The 24833-nt window shown below is 34.8% G+C and overlaps 1 pseudogene; it reads left to right on the plus strand.

Moving 5' to 3' along the window:
• The first annotated feature begins 931 nt into the window (after window positions 1-931).
• Window positions 932-12765, plus strand: LOC103890403 (piggyBac transposable element-derived protein 3-like; annotated as a pseudogene).
• Window positions 12766-24833: the final 12068 nt, after the last annotated feature.

Here is a 24833-nt window from a genome sequence, read left to right on the forward strand (position 1 = left end):
GTAGTTTAGTTTTGCACTGGAATTACCCTAAATAAACTAAACAGACATTGAGTTCTTTTTGAGAATAGTAGATTTTCTTTCCTACATATTTCTCATCCACAACAATTTCTTTGACTTCCAAGTTAATTACTTGTTATTTCTGCCTACTCTTTGTAGTTTCCTCTTCAGTCACTGTGAACATTATAATAGGCAGATTCCAAGATGGCTCCCAAGATTCTACTGCCTGATATATGTACCTTTTATAATCCCTTTCCTTGAGTGCAAGCAGAGCCTGTGAATATGATGGAACACCTTTCCCTTGATGATGTTGCATTACATAGACTAAGGAATTTTTCAGATATAATGAAGATCCCTAAACAGCTAAATTTGAAATAAAAGGGAAATAATATTATCTTGGATAGACCTGACCTAATCAATTAGTTCTTAAAAGAGATAAGTAGCAGCATAAAATGCTCTGTTCCTGGCATGAAGAAAGGAAATAGGCATATTATGAACCAGTGGACTTTCTTCTGGAGAAAGCTACCTAGCTAAAGAGTGGCTTCTGGGAACTAAGAGTCATCTCCAGTCAAAGCACAGCAAGAAAACAACAGTGACTTCATTCCTACAACCACAAGAAACAAATTATACCAACAACCTGAATGAGATTGAGAGAACTCCAAGCTAATGATGAGACTGCTGCCACTGCCCACAACTTGGCATATCCTTGTGAAACCCTGAGCAGTAAACCTATCTCAGACATCTGAGCTACAGAAACTGTGAGATGATAAATGAGTGTGGCAGTCAACTGCAAAGTTTGCACTAACTTTTTACCCTGCAATAGAATATTAATACAGACTTCTGGTAATAAAATGGTGCCTTAGAAGCAAGATAACTCTACTCCTCCCTGCAGAAAACCAAAAACAAATATATAACATTGACATTATCACCAGATATGCCAGAACTCAAATATGAGGATGAGACCGTTCCCAGGCCACAGAGAAGTAAAACATCTGAGGAGATGGTAAGAAAACCAAACTTCCACATATGTGACATCCCTCCCCGCAATCTGCCCAGGACCAAGCATATGAAAAAATTTCCCTGAATGATAGTGTCTCTACTGGAAAAAGTGAACAACCAGCTACTCCACTATCTTGGGTTCCCTGGCAGGAGACCTACTGCTGCCTGAACCCATGGGAAGCATTGGGAGTGCCTGAAGGGAGAAATATCCCTAAAAATAGCCAGAGTCAAAGTGGGAAGGTAAAACCACCTCAGACACGAAATCTCTGCTCTGTGACTAGATTAGAGGCAATGCCAAACCTGAGCAGCTCTTCAGCAGCACCATGCAGTAAGCAGGTTCACACCACAGATGTCCTGGGCAAAAAACCCTAACCAGCCTTTTCACGCTATCAGAGCATAACTAAATGAAACATATACTGAAAAATCACAGAAGAGTGACGAAACACAAAGTTGTTTCTCTGAAAAGATAAACAAAATCAACAGGACTTTAGCTAGATTAAGAAAAAGAGAAAAGACCCAAGTAAAAGCAGAAATGAAAAAATAGACATAACAACTAAGAATTACTAGAGACTATTATTAACCCCTATACACAAGAAATTGGAAAACCTAGAAGAAATACATAAATATCTGGACATACACAACCTTCCAAGATTGAACCATAAAGTAATATAATATCTCAACAAACTCATAATGAATAATGAGATCAAAACCTTTATAAACAGTCTCCCATCAACAAAAATTCCAGGACCTGACCTGAAAGCTTTACTGCAGAATTCCATCAAACATTTAAAAAAGAACCAATACCAGTTATACTCAAACTCCTTAAAAAAAATTGAAGAGTGAGAAATACTTCCAAACTCAGTCTATTAGGCCAGTATTACCTTGACACCAAAATCAGAAAAAGAGACAGCAACAACAAAAAGAAAACTTCAGGCCAATATGCAGGTGAACATAGACTCATAAGTCTTCAACAAAATACTAGTAAACAAAATCCAACAATCCAACAGCTTATCAAAAAGATAATACAACATAGTCAAGTGGATTTTATTCCAGGGATACAAGGATGTCTCAACAAACACAAATCAATAAATGCGATTCACCACATCAACAGAATTAAAAACAAAAACCATATGATTATCTCAATAGATGCAGAAGAAGCATTGATAAAATTCAGCATCCCTTCATGATAGAAACCCTAAAGATACTATGCATAGAAGAAACATACCTCAAAATAATGTAAGTTATACATAAAAACCCATAGCCAACATAACACTAAGTGGGAAAAAGTTGAAAGCATCCCTCCTAAGAACTGGCACTAGACAAAGTTGCCTACTTTAACCAATTTATCCAGCTATTCATCTTCCACAATCATTTAGTTTACACTTTACTCTAAAATTATTTGAAGTTAACTAAGTGAATTCAACCAATGCATTATTCCTTTTAATAATGGTGACAAATACATTGTATTATGTTTTTCACACTGAATGTTGCAAAAGGCATGTGCCTATATATTTATCATATTTTTTTGAAAAGTGAATAAATGACATGTAAAGCCTTCTTCACAATATCAGATCAAAATTATTTGCTTATTATGTTTAAGATGGTGGTGATATCTAACAAATTTTGACTTCTTTCTTTTAGTATACAAATTAAACATCTGGAAGTAAATTATTTTCTTAGCTGATAGAGATACTACTTGATTTGTTTGTGTATACTTGATAGCCTATCTAAAAATTCAGATTAATGTTTATATTAGATTATAAAAAGTCATAATTCATTGCTGCTCACTCATCAAGAGGTGAAACCTATTTGCCCTTTAATTTGGTTATCTCAAGACTTCCTTTGACAAATAGAATTTCTTAGAAGCAATTTTATGACATTTCTAAGACAGGCTTCAGGAAGCCTTGCAAGCTTCCTCTTTTGCTCTTGGAACGCTGGGCTGTCACCACTATCCCATTTGAGGGCCCCATATAACAGTGATCCCCAGTTGACTCACCCCCAAGGTGTTATCAGTTAAGCCGAGGTGAACTTTGCACAAATTGTCAGTACAGAATCATGAGCCAAATAAATGCTTTTTTAAAAAAGGCATCGTGTTTGGGATGCTTTGTTGCACTGGAAAAACTGATTATACAATGTTCTAAATAGCAAATTATAGCCTATAGCACAAACACACACACATATTACTTCTTTGACCAATAATTATTATTATACTTTTTAAAACAACCAAGACCTTCAGATAAAAATGATTAAATTTACCCCAAATCTGTTACTTATTTATAGCTTAGCAATCGTAATAGGGTCCAAAACCAGGAATTGTTTTCACAGAGTTATAATACAATTCTTAGAAAACTACATACTTCTACCACAGCAAAAATAATTGTCCATCCAAATTGAAGCAATTAATAAATAGTATATAAATATATATGTGCATAAATCACATGACCATGAAATATAGCCTATATTTATTAACTATTAACATTCAGATATAGAAAGGACATATGAATGTTGAAATGATTTATTTTTATCAATGTTATTTTGCAAAGCTCCACAACTTAATTTTCTAGATTGAGTGATGAATTCTACAGCTCAAATATTTTCTGTTCCATTTAAAATAATCAAGCTGCATAGTATGGATATTTTAACAATATTAAGTTTTTTAGTCTATGAACACAGGATGTTTTTCCATTTATCTATATTTTCTTTAATTTCTTTTATCAATGTTTTATAATATTCAATGTTTAATGCTTTCATCTCTTTGGTTAAGAGTTTTATTCTTTATGTTACTATTGTGAATGGGATTGCTTTCTTAATTTTGTTTCTGGATAGTTAATTGTTTTTGTATAGAAATGTGATTGATTTTTATATGCAAATGTTGTATCCTGGAATTTTACTAACTTAGTTTATTAGTTCTGACAGTTCCTTGCAAGCATTTAGGTTTTATTATGTATATAAAATTGTCTGCAAACAGATAATTTTACTTCTTGCTTTCAAATTTGTTACTTTTTATATCCATACTACCCCAGATGATCTACAGAGTCAGTGTAATTCCTATCAAAGTCCCAGTGGCATTCTTTATTGAAATGGAAAAAAACAAACCTGTAATTCATAAAGAACCAAAAAAGACTCTGAATAGCTAAATAAATCCTAAACAAAAGAATAAAACTGGAAGCATCACACTTTCTGATTTCAAAATATATTATAAAACTACAGTAATCCCAACAATGTGGCACTGGCATAAAAACAGCATATAGACCAATACAACAAAATAGGTATCCCAGAAATAAATCCATGTATCTCAGGTCAGGTAATCTTCAACAAGAATGTCAAGAACACAAAATGGAGAAATATACTTTCTTCAGCAAGTGGTATTGGAAAAACTAGATATTCAGATGCTGAAGAATGAAATTGTTTCCTTTTTTCACACCATATACAAAATTAATTCAAAATTAACTGAAGAATTAAATGTAAGATCTAAAACTGTGAAGCTACGAGAAGAAAACTTAGAGGAAGGGAAATACCTTCTTGACACTGGTCTAGACAATATTTTTGTTTGTTTGTTTGACACCAAAAGCACAGGCAACAGAAAAAAAAAATAGAAAAGTGAGATTCCATCACACTAAAAAGCTCTTGCACAGCAAAGGAAACAATCAACAAAGTAAAAAGGCAACCTATGGAATTGGAGAAAACATTTGCAAGCCATATATTGAATGAGGAGTTAATATAGAAAATATGTGGGGAATTTATAGAACTCAATAGCGAAAAAACAAACAACTCTATTTACAAAATGGGCAAAAGACTTAAACTGACTTTTCTCAAAAGAAGGCACATAAATTACTAATGGGTATATGAAAAAGTTCTCATCACCAATAATCATCAGAAAAATAGAAAGCAAAGCCATAATGTAATAATGCCTCAAACGTGTTATAATGGCTATCAGAGAGATGCACGAAAAAAATGTTGGTGAGGATGTGGTGAAAAGAGAAGTCCTGTACACTCTTGGTAAGAATGTAAATTAGTACAGCCATTATGGAAGACAGTATGGAGGTTTCTCAAAAATATTAAAAATAGAAATACCTTGAAGAGGACCTTTATTTCCCTTGTTAGCTGTTTTCCTAGATATTTTATTTCCTTTGTAGTGGAAATAAAATTCAATTGTGAGTGGGAGTTCATTCATGATATGGTTCTCTGCTTGTCTATTGTTGGTGTATAGAAATGCTTGTGATTTTTGCACATTGATTTTGTATTCTGAGACTTTGCTGAAGTTGCTTATCAGCTTAAGAAGCTTTTTGGGCTGAGACAATGGGGTTTTCTAGATACAGGATCATGTTGTCTGCCAACAGAGACAGTTTGGCTTCTTCTCTTCCTATTTGAATATTCTTTATGTCTTTCTCTTGCCTAATTGCCCTGGCCAGAACTTCCAATATTCTGTTGAATAGGAATGGTGAGTGAGGGCATCCTTGTCTTGTGCCAGTTTTCAAGCAGAATGCTTCCAGCTGCTGCCATTGGCTGTGGGTTTGTCATATATGGCTCTTATTATTTTGAAATATGTTCCAGAAATATCTAGCTTATTGAGAGTTTTTAACATGAAGGGATGTTGAATTTTATTGAAGGCCTTTTCTGCATCTATTGAGATAATCATGTGATTTTTGTCTTTGGTTTTGTTTAAGTGATGAATTACATTTATTGATTTGTGTTATGTTGAACCAGACTTGCATCCCAGGGATGACGATGACTTGATCATGTTGCATAAACTTTTTGATGTGCTGCTAGGTTAAGTTTGCCAGTATTTTATTGAGGATTTTTGCATCAGTGTTCATCAGGGATATTGGCCTGAAGTTTTTTTGTTGTTATTGTATCTCTTGTTGTGGGAAGTCAGGGACCCCAAACAGAGAGACTGGCTGAAACCATGGCAGAAGAACCTGGATTGTGAAGATTTTATGGACATTTATTAGTTCCCCAAATTAATAGTTTTGTAATTTCTTATGCCTGTATTTACTGCAATCTCTAAACATAAATTGTAAAGATTTCATGGACACTTATCACTTCCCCAATCAATACCCTTGTGATTTCCTATGCCTGTCTTTGCTTTAATCTCTTAATCCTGTCAGCCGAGAAGGATGTATATCGTCTCAGGACCCTGTAATAATTGTGTTAACTACACAAATTGTACAGCATGTGTGTTTGAGCAATATGAAATGTGGGCACCCTAAAAAAAGAACAGGATAACAGCAATTGTTCAGGGAATAAGAGAGATAACCTTAAACTCTGACCACCGGTGAGCCGGGCAGAACAGAGCCATATTTCTCTTCTTTCAAAAGCAAATGGGAGAAATATCGCTGAATTCTTTTTCTCAGCATGGAATGTCCCTGAGAAAGAGAATGCGCACCTAGGGGCAGGTCTCTGAACTGGCCCCCCCGGGGCGTACCTGTCTCTTATGGTCGAGATTGCAGAGGTGAAATAAACTCCAGTCTCCCACAGCGCTCCCAGGCTTATTAGGAAGAGGAAATTCCCACCTAATAAATTTTGGTCAGACCGGTTGATCTCTAAACCCTATCTCCTGATAAAATGTTATCAATGACAGTGGTGCCTGAAACTTCTTTAGCAATTTTAATTTCGCCTCTGTCCTGTGGTCCTGTGATCTCGCCCTGCCTCCGCTTGCCTTGTGATATTCTATTACCCTGTTAAGTACTTGATGTCTGTCACCCACACCTATTCGCACACTCCCTCCCCTTTTGAAAATCCCTAATAAAAACTTGCTGGTCTTTGTGGCTTGTGGGGCATCACGGATCCTACCAATGTGTGATGTCTCCCCCGGACGCCCAGCTTTAAAATTTCTCTCTTTCGTACTCTGTCCTTTTATTTCTCAAGCCAGCTGACGCTTAGGAAAATAGAAAAGAACCTACGTGATTATCAGGGAAGGTCCCCCGATAATCTCTGCCAGAGTTTGGTATCAAGATGATGCTGCCTTCATATATCTTCAAGAAATCTGACAAAAACAAGCAATGGAGAAAGGATTCCCTATTTAATAATTGGTGCTGGGAAAACTGGCTAGCCATATGCAGAAAATTGATTTTGGACCTCTTCCTTAAACCTTACACAAAAATTAACTCAAGATAGATTAAACACTTAAATGTAAACCCACAACTATAAGAACCCTAGAAGAAAATCTAGGCAATACCATTCAGGACATAGGCAGGGACAAAGATTTTATGATGAAACCATCAAAAGCAATTGCAACAAAAGCAAAATTGACAAATGGGATTGAATTAAACTAAAGAGCTTCTACACAGCAAAATAAACTGTCATTAAAGTGAACAGACAACCTACAGTATAGAAGAAAATTTTTGCTATCTACCCATCTGACAAAGGTCTAATATCCAGACTCCACAAGAAACTTAAATTTACAAGAAAAAAACAAACAACTCCATTGAAAAGTGGGCAAAGGGCATGAACAGATACTTGTCAAAAGAAGATATTTATACAGCCAACAAACATATGAAAACAACCTCAACAACACTGATCATTAGAGAAATGCAAATCAAAACCATAAAGGCATATTGTCTCATGCCAGTCAGAATGGCCATTATTAAAAAGTCAAGAAACAACAGGTGCTGGTGAGGCTGTGGAGAAATAGGATAACTTTTATATGTTGGAGACAATGTAAATTATTTCAACCATTGTGGAAGACAGTGTCATGATTCTTCAAAGACCTAGAACCAGAAATACAATTTGATCCAGCAATCCCATTACTGGGTATATACCCAAGGGAATAGAAATCATTCTATTATAAAGATACATGCACATGTATGTTCATTGCAGCACCATTCACAATAGCAAAGACATGGAACCAACCCAAATGCCCATCAATGATAGACAGGATAAAGAAAATGTGGTACATATGTACCAGGGAATACTATGCAGCCATAAAAAGGAATGAGGTCATGTATTTTGAAGGAATATGGATGGAGCTGAAAGCCATTATCCTCAGCAAACAAACACAGGAACAGAAAACCAAACACTACGTCTTCTCACTTATAAGTGGGAACTAAACAATGAGATCACATGGACACAGGGAGGGCAACAACACACACTGGGGCCTGTCAGGAGGGCAGGGGAAGGAAGAACATTAGGATAAATAGCTAATGGATGTGGGGCTTAATACTTAGGCAATAGGTTGATAGGTGCAGCAAACTACCATGGCACACATTTACCTATGTAACAAACCTGCACATCCTGTGCATGTATCCTGGAACTTAAAATAAAATAAAAATATAATAAATATAATATATAACATAATAAATATAATAATAAAAATAAAATAAAAATAAAACTACCATATGACCAAGCAAACCTACTGCTTGGTATATTTTCCAAGGAAATGAAATCATCATATTGAACATTCACCTCCATGTTTATTGAAGCATTATTAACAATAGTCAAGATTTGAAAACAACCCAGTGTACTTTGATGGGTGGGTAAAAGGATATTAATGTATATATGTATACACACATACACACATATATACCTATTGGAATATTTCTTAGCCTTAAAATGAAGGAAATCCTATTATTTGCAACAACATGGATGAAACTGGAGGACATTTTGAGTGCATTATGTTAAATGAAATAAGCAAGGCACAGAATGATGAATACCTCAAGATCTCATTCATATGTGGAATCTAAAAGAAGACAAAGTCATAGAGTTTTCCAGAGGCTGGGGGTGAGAGGAGGGGGAAAGAATGGAGAAATGGCACAAGTTTTGATGATGCAGGATAAATAAATTCTTAAGATCTAATGTACAGCATGGTTACTGTGGTTAATAATATTGTATTTCATACTTGGAATTTCCTAAGAGGATAGATCTTAAATGTTCTCATAAAAAAAAGAATAAAAAAGTAAAAAATGTTAGCTATCTGAAGTCATGGAAATAATATTTAACTTCCTTGTGATGATTATTTCACTACATATTTATACATTAAATGAGAAAATTGTATGCTTTAAATATATATAATTTGTAACTCTCAAATATACATCAATAAACTAAAAAAATTTGTGAAAATCCTCTAATTTCTTTGAATATGCAGTCATAAGTATTTAAAAAGCTAGAAATATTTAGCAAGCAAACAGGCTAGAATCATTTGAAGATTACATTAATACGTATCAATGAAAGAAATAATACTCCATATATGTAACTTTATTCTTTAGACTATAGCTATATATAAGCAAAACATTTTAAAAGCCAATAATATAATTTCTCTATAAAATTTGAAATAGTTTTTCCTAATTGATTAAGAATTTACATCTTTTTAAATTGTTGATTCCTTCATGATGTGTAGTCTTAAGCATTGGAAAAAATGTAAGAGAAACTAACATGAAGTATTTGAAAGGCATGAAAGTAAAAATTAAGATTTTAATTCACTCGGCTTAGATAAAACAATGAATTAAGTATACATGGCTGGGCGCGGTGGCTCACGCCTGTAATCCCAGCACTTTGGGAGGCCAAGGCAGGCGGATCACGAGGTCAGGAGATTGAGACCATCCTGGCTGACACAGTGAAACCTCGTTTCTACTAAAAATACAAAAAAAAAAAAAAAAAAATTAGCCAGGCGTGGTGGCGGGCACCTGTAGTCCTAGCCACTCAGGAGGCTGAGGCTGGAGAATGGCGTGAACTCAGCAGGCGGAGCTTGCAGTGAGCCGAGATTGCGCCACAGAACTCCAGCCTGGGCGACGGAGCAAGACTCTGTCTAAAAAAAAAAAAAAAAAAAAAGTAAAACACTATATTTTTAATTATATACTTGTTAAACAAGTATATATATATATATCCTTTGTTATATATATAATATATATATCCTTTGTTCTATATATTATATATATCCTTTGTTATTATATATATCCTTTGTATTATATATATACATAACAAAGGAAAACATATTCATAATAGTCACAAAGTAGTGAAAGGAAGAATAATGTCCTAAAATTAAATTGAACAAACATATTATTGTGAAGTTGAAAGTATTCTTTAGCCTCTTAGCCATTAAACTTATGCCTAGTGTTCCATCATTGGAATGCTTAGCATTTAGGAGTTATTTATATCCTACTCCTCAAGGTCAACATCTAGGTCTGATTTTTCACACATCTCTGCCTCCCGAGGGTACATGTTATCACATGGTGCACAGAGTTAGTCACTGCTGCAGATGCTGGTGTGCTGGGAGCTTGTAAAAAAGTGATATGAGTTTTCAGAAATATTTTTGAGGAAGTATCCAAAGACAGGTACAGGCCGGGTGTAGTGGCTCACACCTGTAATCCCAACAGTTTGGGAGGCCGAGGTGGGCGGATCACCGGAGGTCAGAAGTTCAAGACCAGCCTGGCCAACATGGCAAAACTCCTTCTCTACTAAAAAAAAAAAAAAAAAAACGATATATATACAAAAATTACCCGGCCATGGTGGCAGGCACCTGCAATACAGCTACTCAGGAGGCCGAGGCAGGAGAATTGCTTGAATCCTGGAGGCAGAGATTTCAGTACCATTGCACTCCATGGGTGACAGAGCAAGACTCCCTCTCAAAACAAAACAAAACAAAAACCCACAAGCAAACAAAGAAAAAAAGACAGGTACATATAACTTTACTGAACTACAACCTATACTAGTAATCTTTTATTACTTCTCTATTTGTTTTGCTATTGTGCTGTAAAAAGAAAATACCGAGATTATTACTGTTGCGTTAGTCATGGGTTTGACATTTTTTGCATTCCATTTTTGGAACACTAGGCACAACCACTACCACTAGGACTAATAATACTTTTTTTTTCATTTTCTTCCCAAGATGCTGCAAACTCTAAGTTTACATGAAACAATTGACATTTTAGAGACACATGACAGCAAGTGCTATAGTGACACAATCACCTGAAAATGCTACAGCACCTGTTTCTGATGAGCACTCAGGAGATAAAGTAGGTGGAACAAGAAATAATCTGCCAGGTTCTTTGTTTTGTGCAACTGCATATCTTATTCAAGATGGCTCTGATGCTGGATCTGACTGAGATGATCCCTCATATGCACCTAAAGATGACTCTCCTGATGAATTTTTATCTACATCTACTGTGCAGCAACCTCCACCATCGAAGAGGAGGAAAGTGACCAAAATTGTTTGCAAATGGATAAAAGCTGGCCTAACTGCCCAACCTGTAACAGGTAGAGTTACAGAAACACCAAACGATTTCTTCACCAAAATGAGAACTCCCATAGAAATTCTTGAACTTTTTCATGATGATGAGGTTGTTGAATTCATTGTCAAGGACTCCAACTTATGTGCTCGAAGTAAGGATGTACATCTTGGCTTGACTACCTCCAAATTCAAATCTTTTCTGGAAATTATTTTTCTGAGTGGTTACATCTAGTTCCTAGAAGGCATGTGTTTGCGGAACAAAGAACAGATGCGCATAATGTACTGGCATAATGTACTGGCATAATGTACTGCCATGAGACATGACTGTTTTGAAACTACATTTTCTAATTTGCATGTTGCTGACAATGCAAATTTGGATCCAATGGACCAGTTTTCCAAGTGGTGACGTCTCGCAAGCAAACTCAATGAGAGATGTATGAAATTTGTTCCAAATGAAACATATTTCAGCTTTGATGAATCCAGCGTTCCTTATTTTGGTTGTCAGGGGTGCAAACAATTTATCTGGGGAAAGCCCATCCGGTTTGGCTATAAGATTTGGTGTGGTACCACATGTCTGGGCTACATTGCTGGTTTCAGCTTTATCAGGGTAAAAACCCTGATACTAAACATGAGGAATCTGGTGTTGGTGTATCACTTCTCCTTCAGTTTGGTGAGGCAATTACAGAGACACACCCTGGACAATACCATTTTGTATTTGATAACTTTTTCACCAGCATTGCACTTCTTGATAAACTCAGTTCAATGGGACATCAGGCAACAGGTACGGTGAGAAAGTATCGCATTGACAAGGCTCCATTGGAATCAGATGTAGCTCTAAAGAAAAAAAGATAAAAGCACATTCGATTATCGAATTGATGGCAAAGGCAATACTGTCTGCAGGTGGAATGATAACAGTGTTGTCACCATTGCCTCATCTGGTGCTGCTATCGATCCCCTGTGTCTTGTCAGTTGTTATTTCCAGAAACTGAAAAAGAAGATCCAAGGTCAGCAGCCAAATATGATCAAACTGTATATAACCAGTTCATGGGAGTCATACACGGAGCGGATGAAAACATTAATAAGTATCAGGCATCAATCCGTGGAAATAAATGGTATCAAGCCCTCTTTTGTTCTGTTTCAAATTGGTCTTACAAAATGCTTGGCAATTGCATAAAGCATATGATGAGAAGCCAGTGGATTTTCCGGAGTTTCATCGATGTGTGGTATGTCATTATTTGAAGACCCATGGTCATCGTCTAGAACCTGGCCGAAAAAGAAGACCTTCTCAGAAGCGTAACACTGACTCATATTATGACGGCATAAATCACGGGATAGTCAAGCAGGGAATGCAAATGTGGTATGCTGAGTGTCATAAGAACAACACTTTTCAATGTGAAAAATGTGATGTTGCCTTGCACGTGAAGCGTTCTGTTGAATATCACACTGGACAGCAGGTTTCACCACCTCCTGAGACAAGAAACATGACTTTATACATTACGTACAATGTAGCAGGGATTTTGCCTAGTGTTCCATTTTTTGAATGTCACATAACTCAACAATACAACATAATAAAAATTTTTCCTTTTCAAATTCTTGTGTCTTGAACTTTTCTAGGTAAAATATATGAATTTCATTCACAAATTTAAAAAAATTGCAACCTCAGGCATAAATGGGTTAATCTATTCAGGATTTGATAGTTCGAATTATAGTAAAATATTCACCTGGAGAATTTTAAAATATATGTGAACAAAAGCAAATATAAATGCTGTAACTGAAATTGTGTCTTTTAAACATGAGATAAAATTAGAGATCATTTGAGTTAACGATATCTGTAAAAAAATTTAAAAATTACAGAATTGCTTCTTAACGTATTTCTAGATTAAAATAGAGATAAATAATAATATCTGACAAGCTTCCTTTTCAATTCATATTAAACTACTTTTTTTCCCATTTCTGCTCAAAAGTTATTTCCAGAGAGGTCTTCTCTGACTATACAATATAAAATAAAATACCATCTCCGCAGTCCCCTTTCATTTAACCAGTTTATTTTTTTCTCCAATTACTCTTATAATCATCACACATATGAAATACTTTACTTTCTTTAATCTGTCTCTTCTTACCAGAATATAAGCTCCATGAGGGTAGAGATTTTTACTCATCAAATAAACAGTACCAAAAATATTTGGCATGCCACAAATTTTTGAGAAACGTGTAAATAAATAACCAAAATCAATGCTGAAAATGTTTTAAAAGAATGAACTGAAGAGAAGAGCAAGAAAGAATTAAACCTTAGTACAATGGCACTACAGTAGATAGATGACCCCTAGACATAATAGACTCTATGCATTAGTTATCACAGCAAAGAGTAACCAACATGAAAATAGAGACTTAGGCCAGAGCAACAGGGAAGCAGGTGGGGTGAGTTATGCACTAAAGATAGATTTCCTTCATTTTGTAGACAGACTGTTTACCACACAAAATGTTTAAGTAGGGACAAACCCACATGTACAATAGAAATCATCCTCTTTGAGAAAAAATAAAATAAATTGAGACAGATCGACATACAGTAAAAGAATTACACTGCTCGGCATGGTGGCTTATGCCTATAATCCAAGCACTTTGAGAGGCTGAGGCAGGTGCGTCGTTCTGAGCTCAGGACTTCAAGACCAGCCTGGGCAACATGGCAAAAAAACATTTGTACAAAAAAGAAAAAGAGAAAGAAAAAATTATCCGGGCGTAGTGGCTCACACTTACAGTGCCAACTACTCGGGATGCTGAGACTGAAGAATCCCTTAAGCCAAGGAAACAGAGGTTGCAGTGAGTCGAGATCATGCCAGGCTGCACTTCAGCCTGGGCAACAGAGTGAGAACCTGTCAAAAAAAAAAAAAAAAGAATTACACAGAATCCTCTAAGGCAGTATATAACTGAATATAAATTTTTATATTTTTAGTCAATTATTTTTAATTGACAAATAAATATATATATTTATGGTGTACAATATGATGTTTTGAAATATGTACTATGGAATGATTAAATCAAGCTGATTAACACATGCATTATCTCACAGACATCATTGATTTGTGGTGAGAATACTTAAAATCTACTCTCTTAATATTCAAGTCTACAAAACATTGTTGCTAACTATATTTGCAATTTTATACAATGGATCTCTTTGAAATTATTTCTTCTAACTGAAATTTTGTGTCCTTTAACCAAAGTCTCTCAAATCCTGTTTTCCCCTCAGCTCTTGATTACCGCTGTTCAACTCTGCTTCGGTGAGCCTGACTTTTTCAGATTTAACATAAGTGAGATTATGTAAAATTTATCTTTCTATTCCTGGCTTATTTCATTTAACATTATGTCCTTAAAATTTATCCATATTGTTGCAAATGTCAGGATTTCCTTCATTTGTAAGGGTGACTTATATTCTACAGGACTTGTATTCATTCATCTTCTGATTAAAGAAGCCAGTCAAAATCTCTTCAGTTTTAACTACCAGATCCACGTCCAGAATCCCCACAAAATGCTCATCACATTCTCTAATTTTTATGTTATTTTGTTTCCATATTATACATTCTAAAAGCAAGATTGTAAAATAAATTACTGACAGTATAGTTTATATACATTATTACTAAAAAAGGCAGTGTGAGCTAAATAACTGTTGTTTTAAAATACGTAAATATTTAGGTAGCACAGCAAAAAATACCAAAATAAGGCCTTGTGTCTGCATTTGGTTAGGAAGCTATCGCTTATGTTTATTACTTTCCTTTTCCAATCACTATTTCTTTTCCAATCAGTGGTAGTTTGGATAAAGAAAATGTGGTATATATATATACCATGGAATACTACACAGCCACAGAAGAGAGTAAGATCACATCCTTTGCAGCAACGTGGATGGACTTAGAGGCCATTATCCTAAGCAAACTAACACAGGAAAAGAAAACCAAATACCATAAGCTCTTCCTTATAAGTAGGGGTTGAACATTGAGAACACATGGACACAAATAAGGGAACAATAGACAGCAGGGCCTACTTTAGAGTGGAGGGTTGGGGGTGAAGATCAAAAACCTACCTATTGGATACTATGCTTATTAAATGGGTGATGAAATCATCTGTACACCAAACCCTTGTGACACATAATTTACCTATATAAGCAACCTGCACATGTACCCCTGAAACTAAAATAAAAGCAAAAAAAAAAAAGAAAGTTCATCAAATATAAATAAATAAGATATGTGAGAGAAAATTGTATGGGCATAAATACAATAATTATTTTAATTATAATAACATTTTTAATAATTATTAATTATTATATATAATATTAATCTATAATATATAATAATATATTATTAAATAATTATTTTAAATCACTATTAAATATAACTTTGTAATGTAAAAATAACAACTTATTGTGAGTTTATAGAATATGTAACAATAAAATTACATGATGACAACAGCAAAGGAAATGGAAGGAAGCAATATTTTTGGTGAGTACAACATAATCCGTGAATCCATTTAAATCTAAAATTACATTCTCCGCTTTCTGTACAAACACTTTCAGAATTCTTTGCCCAAATATAAGATGCAAATTGTAGCCTTTTTATAAATTAACAAATCCCTGATGTTGTTTTGCAGATATATCTTCTCATGGGTTGTCTTTGTTACTATCATCTAGAATTTTACCGCGACCTGGTTTAAGTTATCACTATTGAGAGCATTGCAAAGTAACTCCCTCAGGTTACAGAGCTTTGGCATGGTCAGAGCTTTGCTCTGGCAACCAGATGAGACTAATTGGGTGTTATGCTTTTTGTATTCTGAATCTCCAAATCTCCATTCCAATTATCAGTTGTCCACTCTTTGCTGACAGGCTACTACATTTCACATAAAAGACTTTGTGGGCCGGGCGTGGTGGCTCGCGCCAGTAATCTTTGGGAGTCTGAGGCAGGTGGATCACCTGAGGTCAGGAGTTTGAGACAAGCATGGCCAACATGGTGAAACCCTGTCTGTACTAAAAATAAAAAAAATTAGCTGGGCGTGGTGGCAGGTGCCTGTAATCCCAGCTACTCGGGAGGCTAAGGCAGGAGAATGGCTTGAACCCAGGAGGCGGAGGTTGCAGTGAGCCGAGATCACCCCATTGCACTCCAGCCCGGGTGACAAGAGGGAGACTTTGTCTCAAAAAACAAACAAACAAACAAAAAAAGATTTTGTTACCCTTTGAACTCAACTAACACTGTAAATATATAGAATATACTTTAACCTTAATTCTTAGTTATCTTACTCCTGAGACTCTAACTAGCAGTTTCTTTTAGCACAGTTATAAGGAGCCTGGGTTTGTACTCACACTTTGTATTAAAGTTTTCTATTATTGCCTAACAACTGCCTTCCAATTTAGTGGCATGAAATAGCAATAACTATTCATTATTTCTCACTGTTGTATAATTTGTGCAGGAGTCGACAGAGGCATTGTAATAGTTGCCTATTGTTGCTGTTACAGGTTAACAAAAGTAAGAGGCTTAAAACAACAAAAATTTATTTTCTTACAGCTTGGCTCCTAGGTTCATGACTCCTTCTTCACATCACTTCACTCCAACTTCTTGCTTTTTACATGAATATAACTTTTCTTACACTAGTAAGAAGTGTGCATGTATATTTATATGAATATAACATTTCTTACACGTTATATTCATGAAAATTACTACCTTTCTTACTACTGTAAGAAATGTGTCTCAGACTCTTTGCATCTCTAAGAAGCTATGGGATTCTTATTTAAGAATAAATAAGTTGAGCCTTATTTAAGGCTCAACTAGATACTTGAGGATAATCTTCCTATCTCAAGATCTTTGACTTAGTCACATCTGCAAAGTTCCTTTTGACATAAAAGATGTCATTCATAGTTTCCAGGAATTAGGGTGCAGAAATTTTTCAGGGGACCATTATTCAGCCTACTGATGGTGGCTTGTCTCTGTTCCATATGGTGTTGTCTAGAGCCACAGTCAGAACTGGAGGATCCCAGATGGCTACCCTCATGTTTTTTGGAGCCTTACCTGGCATGACTATATTATGGCCGGGGATCCATTGGTTCCTTCTGTGTCATGAATTCTTTTATCACTCAAAGCTGTGATTCGAGCTTTTTTTCATGGGGGCTGAATCCCAATAATGTGAAAGTGGAACCTACTAGGATCTCTGAAGCCCAAGCCCTAGAAGTCATACAGTATCATTCTTCATTCATTCTGTTGATCAAAATCAGTCACAAGAGCAGCCCAGATTTGAGGAGAAAGGAGCTGACTTTACCTTTTTATGAGTTGAGTGGCATAAGCATACAAGAATCAGAGAAATTATTAGTGTTCATTTTTGTAGTCTACCACACTTTGAACTAAGAATTTAGAGATTTGACCTTATAATTTTTAAAATTTTTAAAATTAACTTTTAAGTTCCATGACAAGGAGTCACATCACACTACAGCCTCAAATTTATATCTTTTGTTCTGTCTTAAAGAAGCTATAATTCATTTCATTCAAAGTCTTTCCTTCACTGGCTACTTGATTCCAGGTGATTACTGATGGCATTTTAGCTTAATGATTATTATATGCTGTATTGTGTGAAGTTCCCATTCTGAAGCACTAATGGAGTTCCATTTGTTTTTACCTAGTAGTTAGACACATCTAGGCTCTAAACTAATAGATTTTCCAATTTCCCTTAAGGTTTGTTATGTAATCCGTTCCTGGAAGAGCTGCAGTCGATTGTTTTAACTTGTTTTAATTACCACCAACCTCCTCCACTAAACTTATCCCCATCCTTCCTGACTTTAAAACACGAACATACCACCCCCCCACCCCCGAACACATTTACTCAAGGGCTATTTGTGTGAGTGTGGGTGTGTCCATGGGTGTTTGTTTTAATATGTTGCTTCTTGGTGGATTTTTTAAAAAAGTGAGATCCAACTACTGACTATTCTTATATAAAAATCCAAAACATGGACCAAATGCAGTGAAAGAAAGGGCATATTATGTCTTATTCTTTCATATACTTCAAAGACAGCAAAAAGTTATAAATATCACTTCCTCTATTTAATTGTAAGATGCCAGTTCATTATAAATAACTTTAGCCTTCTAAAGATAGGTTTCCTGGGAAACATCAGTGATATATCTACTTGTATAAATTAAGGAAGAAAGATGATTTATTAAATACAAGCTACAATCAAATAAATATTCCATTTGATGCATTATTAGTATAAGCATTTTTAATGTACAAAGACATTTCATGGTTGACTTTTGATGGAAAATCTGATATTAGAATTTGACAGGTGATTTGTTTTTACTAATTCCCTTTGGAAGCCTCTTTAGCTTTTTTCCAAAAAAATCTGTAATTTCATGAGTCCTTGGAATATGTTGATAGTGAAGTTCTACTAATATCCAAATACTTTTAGAATATAAATCTTTGTAATAGTCCACATTACATATATTTAAATAAATACAATTTAGTACTATAAAATCGGTTTAAATAATATGGAGTTCTAAACATGGAAAAATCATCACAGTTTTTTAATATAAAATCCTAAGAGCAATGTATGTAATGTTTACTTTAAGAAATTTACTGAATTTATCTATACCTCCAGGAGTATTTTCAGTGGAGTTTATGAAATGTATTAAATTACATTTGCATTTGGATTACAATTTACACATACACTTCACTCAGTCTCTCTTTATTCTTAGTGAATTGCAAAATAACAGGAAAAGCTAAAAGATATTTTACCTTTCTCTAAGAAGAATTTGGTTATTGACATGTACTTCATTGAATTGATTTGTTTATATTGCATAATTCTGTAAAATGCGTGCATATGTATTGAGTTTAGATACATTTTCAGCTGACACTAATACATTCAACTTTAAAAGGTATTATAGAGGTTGAAAAATTCAACTTAGAACTAGTAATCTAACAATCGTGTTATCATGGACTGTTATATTTAGAAGGGTGTTTCAAGTGCATTTATTTATTACCTACTAAGTGTTTTAATCATTACAAATTCAAAGCTTATGTTTTAACTCATGCTTTGACAAATCTCTAATCACAGTAGTGTCTTATTTTGCTTGTTTTGTTTTTCTGACTACTCACTTTTATTTCCTCAACTAGTATATTTAATTTTGGTTTCCATCATGTCAGTCACCTCTCTATATATGCCTTAATTTTTCGAAGGTTTATTGAAAATGTCATACCAAGGATTAAACATTAGTTGATGTTTAACCCCTTTAAAATGTAATTGGATGATTCTTCCCCATAATCTGGGTAATATAATTTTGAAAATCTAAAACTAAGCTTCTTTTCCTTCCTCCCTCTCTCCTTCTACCCTCCCATCCTATGTTCCCTCCACCCTTCTTTGTTTTCTTCCTTCCATTCTTCCTTCTTAACTCACTGAAATATTTCACTCCTTTCTTCCTCATAATTTCACTTCTTTGCCTTTTTAATTTTCTGGGGGAATGGATATGTAATGACAGTTGTAATGCTGTGTGAAAACTGTATAGAACTTTTTACTCATTCAACAAGTATTTCTTGAGTGCTTGATTAGTTTTCTATTGCTGAAACAAATAACCACAGTTTAGTAGCACAAGACAACACAAATTTATTCTCTTACAATTCTGGAGGTAAGAAGTCCAGAATGGATTAGAAGTTTGGAGCTTTTCTTCTGAAAAATTTAGGGGATAATTTGTTTCCTTGCCCTTTTCGATTTCTAGAGACAGCCTGTATTCCTTGGCCTCTTCTTTGCCATTACTACAACCTCTTGCTTCATCATTACATCTCCTGTTCACTCTGATCCTCCTGCCTCCCTCTTTCAAGGGCCTTTGTTATTACACTGGCCCACCAAGATAATCCACCATAAATTCTATATCAAAATCCATACCACAATCATGTTTGAAAAATCCCTTTATGCTATGTAAGGTAATATAGTCACCCGTTCAGGGGATTCGAATGCAAACATCTTTGGGGGCAGGCATTATTTAGCCTAACACAAGTGCCTAATATGGTCCTGCAGTAGTCAGAAAGCTGGAGATATAGTTTTAAACAAACATTATATTCTGTATCTGTGGCCCTTACATTCTAGAGGATAAAAAGTATTATGCTGATACTTTTTATGTGATAAAAAGTATCACAGCATAATGACTAAATTTAAAACTCTGAAATATTGTTTGGTGTAGGGAGAGTCTGAGATGACCCTGAATGACCTCTGTCTCCTAATATTTATGCCTTTATGTATTCCCCTCCAATCGAGTGTGGGCAGAACCTAAAGATTCCCTTCCTAGGAATGGGATATGGCTATAATGATGGAATTCCATTTTCTGGAGTAGGTTACAGAAAGACTGTGGGTTCAATTTCTTTTTCTTTTTCTTTTTTGGAGATGGGGGTCTCTCTAGGTTGCCCAGGCTGGAGTGCAGCAGCTATTCATAGGCACCATCCCACTACTGATCAATACTGGAGTTTTGACCTGCTCTGTTTCCTACCTGGGGTGGTTAACCCCTTCTCAGGCAACCTGGTGATCCCAGCTCCCAAGAAGTCACCATATTGATGCTGAACTTTGTGCAAACACTGATCAGCATAGTGCACTACAGCCCAGAACTCCTGGACTCAAGTTATCCTACTGCCTTAGCCTCCAGAGTAGTTGGGACTATAGGTATGCACCATTGCACACATCTGTAGACTCCATTTTGCTCACTCATTTTCACTCACTCACTAGCTTGTTCTGAAGGAAACTACCTGACAAGTTGTGAGATTCTCTCTAGAGAGTCCTATGTGGCAAGAAGCTGAGGGAAGCCTGGAGCCAACAACCAGTAAGGAACTAAGGTCCTTTATTCAACAACTCACTAGGAACTAAAGTGTGCCAACAGTTATATGAGTGGGTTTATTAACATCCTCCCCTCAGTTGCAGCTTTGTGAGGAACTCTGACCTAGGGGTACCCAGCTAATCTGCACCCAGAAACTATGAGATAAATGCTTGACGTTTACATTACTAAATTCTGGGGTCATTTGCTATGTAGCAATAGATAACTAATGCAGATTTTATTTAAATTTGGATTTGAATGCCATAGAGAAAGGCAAATAAGTTACCAGTGGAAGGTGTCCAGGATCTTGGCATTTTGAACAAATAATTGGAAAAAATGCACAAACAAAGCACTAAAAGAAAGAAGCAACAAAAGCAGAGATTTCTTGAAAATAAAAGCACACGCCACAGGGTGGGAGCAGGCCTGACAAGTTACAGAATTTTCTGGGATTTTAATATCCTCTAGAGGTTTCCCATTGGTTACTTTGTATATGACCTATGCAAATGAGAGGATAAAGTGAGGTTACAAAGTAATTTACTTGATGTACACCCTATGCAAATGAAGAGGATGTTTTGTGCCATAGCTGAAGTTACAAAGTTATTTACTTGATCATAGAAAGTTGTTTTTTTTTTTTTCATTTGATTTACTTCTAGGTTTATTGCCCCCAGACCCTATTTTCCTGCCTGAATAGAGAAAGGTAAATATATTCATAATTTATGTATCTCCTGTTGTGGGACAACAATACACCCACAGTAAATATTTTAAAAAACACAATTATCCTATTGATTTCATCCCATTTTTTAAAAAAAAACTCAATTAAAAACAATTATCATATCCACAATAAATACAACGAAGTGAAAAAAATAGTGTCCTGTGATAGCAAGTAACTGAGAAACTGAATTAACCATGAAATCAGGGAAGTTCTCTGTGTGAATATCCTTTGTAATTCAAGCATTAAAAAAAGAAAGGAAGTAGCCATGTAAAGCTTAGAAACAGTGTTTCATATACAATAAATGATTATGCATAGAAGCTAGAAGTGGGAATGAGCATAGTCTTCGGATATTAAAACAAAAACAAACAAAATATACAAAGAGAATAATCAAAGATGAATCCTGATTTTTGTTTGAACACATTGGTAAATATTATCTCATTTATTTAAATATTATAAAGAAAAAATAAGTTTTAAAGCATAGAGACAATTAAAAGTCCAGCTTCAACCATAATATATTCGATTCAAAACATTCAGTTATAGACGTCAAATAGGAATCTCTTAAAGAGATCAAGTTCTTTTATTCATTAGTTAGTTAACAAATATTCACCCTGTGCGAAAGATGTGGCAGCTCACAAGAGTTCTGAGAAACATGTGTTAAAAAGCCAACAGCGTATAGATGGTGTATCAATTAGATATTCTATCCCTGTAAGTAATAAAATGCTTAACAAATAGTGGCTTAAATAGCAGGAGTTAATTTTTCTCACATAGCAAGAATTTTGAAGGTAAAGGCTTGCTAACATTAGCTCAAGACTCAAAAATGTCAGGAATCTGTGTTTCTGGGCATTTGTTGGTTTATTTGTTTGCTTTTTGATCTCCTGCTCACAGTAGTAGGTTCACTTACTTTAGAAATCTCTAATCTTGTACTTGTGCAATACTTGGAAAGTAAAAAAATTGATAAAAAATGTTTGATTTACTCTCATGAAACTACATTATCTCGGTTTTACACAAAAATATCATTCAATTCATTATTGAAACATGGTTTATGATAGCGGGTATTAGTTCTGCTTTCTAGCTTCTTGGATCTGCAAATATGGTAAACATATCTTTTCCATGAGATGGATATTCGACATTGGTCTGCACTGAGCCTAGAACAAAGATCTGCAGCACTCTATAGAACTCTATTAGGATCATTAGCAGTAGCAAGAATTGGTATGTGATGTGTGCGTGTGGGGGGGTGTGTGTGTGTGCGTGTAAAATTTTCAAATTAATTTTCATTGCAGAATTTGAAATTGAATCAAATTCATGATTCCAGAAAAATCTAAATCTTAATACCAAACTTGATTTTAAAGGTGAGAATTCCATTAAAATGTATTTAAATATCATTCCAATGTAGAAATGTTATTATTTATAGGCAACATATATCTGACTTCTGTTTTTCAAATTATCTGTTGCCATTCAGTGGGTTTTTTTTGTTTATTTTGTTCTCTTTTTCTATAAAACATATATTTCATAAAACATTAATTATTTTTAGCCTGTTTTCGGGGATGTATTTCAATATCAATTCATATTTCCTGCTTCTCTAGGGGTGGCATGAAATTCAAGAATATGAAATTTCCTGGCTCTGACATTCATTTATTCATTATGTGACCATTAAAAACTTATTATATCCTCTCCATGTTAACAGATAGGGAATAATTATCCCATATTCAGATAATAATTCGGATAATAAAAGTACATACTACACAGTGTTATTAACAATAGCTAAAATTATTTAAGGATTGTTTATTTCAAGGCATCATTCTAAGTACTTTAGCTGTATTATTTCATCTTATCATCATAGCAACCCATAGAATAAGTATACTGATAACCCAATTTAATAGATGAAAAACATTTGAATAATTTGCCCCTCGATACACAGTTTATATGTGGTAGAACTGGAATTGAACCTGAAGCACACTGCCCTGAGAGCTCACACATTTAAACTTCTCTAAATCTCAGTGGTTAAGTGAAGCTCATAGCAAGTATATTAAAAGAAGATTTCAACCATTATCATGATTATGTTAATAAACTTTTACAATTTTGGTTATAGAAGTTGGACAATGTAATTCTACCAATGAATTTGGTAGGCAACCAATCAATTTATCTATACTGAAACCTCCTCGAATCTTTTGTGAATTGATGTAGGTTATCAATGGCCATTAATAAAAACAGCAATCAAACCAATACATAAAAAGCAGGTAAACTGAATGGCTTACTTTATAATTCACACTATAATGTAGTCATTATATGACAGTGTAATATTTGAAAATAAATTTAAATATATAAAATTGCCCATTTATAGATCTGTTCATTTTGACTCTCAAACATTTTTTATCCATACACGAGAAGGTTATTGAACAGTCTGAACCTAGTATGTTCATAATAAAGTTTTACGTGTCTTCAGTCATATCTCTCTTACCTTGCTTTTAAAACATGGAATTACATTTTAAGCAAACCCTATAGCTTTCAGGTCATTTTCAGTCACTCACAATAATCTAATGCAGCTTAAAACATCAGTAATCACAGATATGGATGAGCCACCTGTCTCAATGCTATTCCCTCTTGCCGCCCCATCATCTCTCTTTAATCCCTGCTCAAATTGATGAGAAAAGAAAATCAGCACACAGAAAGATTCCCTCATTCACTCAAAAATATGTATTAATTACCATTTGCATGTACTGGGGATTTAACAGTCAACAAAACTGATAGAATTCCTGCCTTCATGTAATTTATATCCAAATGGGTAGAAACAATGTCAGGTGATAGTGCTTAAAAGAAAAACTAAAGCTGGAAAGACAATAGAAGTTCATGAGAACTTATTCTCTAAAGTTTTTGGGAAAAGCCTTTATTAATAATGGTTGGATGCAAGATTTGCTGATGCATTTATGAAAATGTGGGAGAAAGAAAGGGGTCAGTAATTATTCTAAGATTTGTTTGTTGTGTTTGTTTCGTGGTGAATGGTAGTGCTATTTTCTGAGCTAAATAGCAGGTTGGAGGGATATCAATAGTTTGACGTAACACATTTAGGTTTAAGGTGCCTTTTAGATAACCTGGTAGAACTATAAAGGTCCATACTATGCTGATGAACATAAATTGCATTTAAAATTTA

Source organism: Pongo abelii, chromosome 3 (genome assembly GCF_028885655.2).
Source record: "Pongo abelii isolate AG06213 chromosome 3, NHGRI_mPonAbe1-v2.0_pri, whole genome shotgun sequence".
Classification (NCBI taxonomy): Eukaryota; Metazoa; Chordata; class Mammalia; order Primates; family Hominidae; genus Pongo; species Pongo abelii.